Here is a 331-nt window from a genome sequence, read left to right as displayed (position 1 = left end):
TCTTATGACGCGGCTAATAAGTTCAACATTTATTCAGATCAGATCCCTTCGTGGTTAGTGGACTTTATGCCAAACAGAGGAGCCTATTTGATTGGAATTCTTCAACCCGCTCACATGGATTTCAGATTCTTTTCTTCTGGGAACTTTTGGTCTACTAGTTTGCAGCTTGGCTACAAATGATCAGTCACATGCAATTGATTTCGTCGAAGCAAAATGGGCCGAGCTTGTAGCAGACATGCCATTCAAGATCTGTTACCCTGCTATGGAAGGTGACCAATGGATAATCATAACTGGAACTGATCCAAAGAACACGTAATTCCCCTCTTTAATA

Source organism: Raphanus sativus, chromosome 2, assembly GCF_000801105.2.
Source record: "Raphanus sativus cultivar WK10039 chromosome 2, ASM80110v3, whole genome shotgun sequence".
In the NCBI taxonomy this organism is placed as follows: Eukaryota; Viridiplantae; Streptophyta; class Magnoliopsida; order Brassicales; family Brassicaceae; genus Raphanus; species Raphanus sativus.
This window is presented reverse-complemented; position numbering follows the sequence as displayed.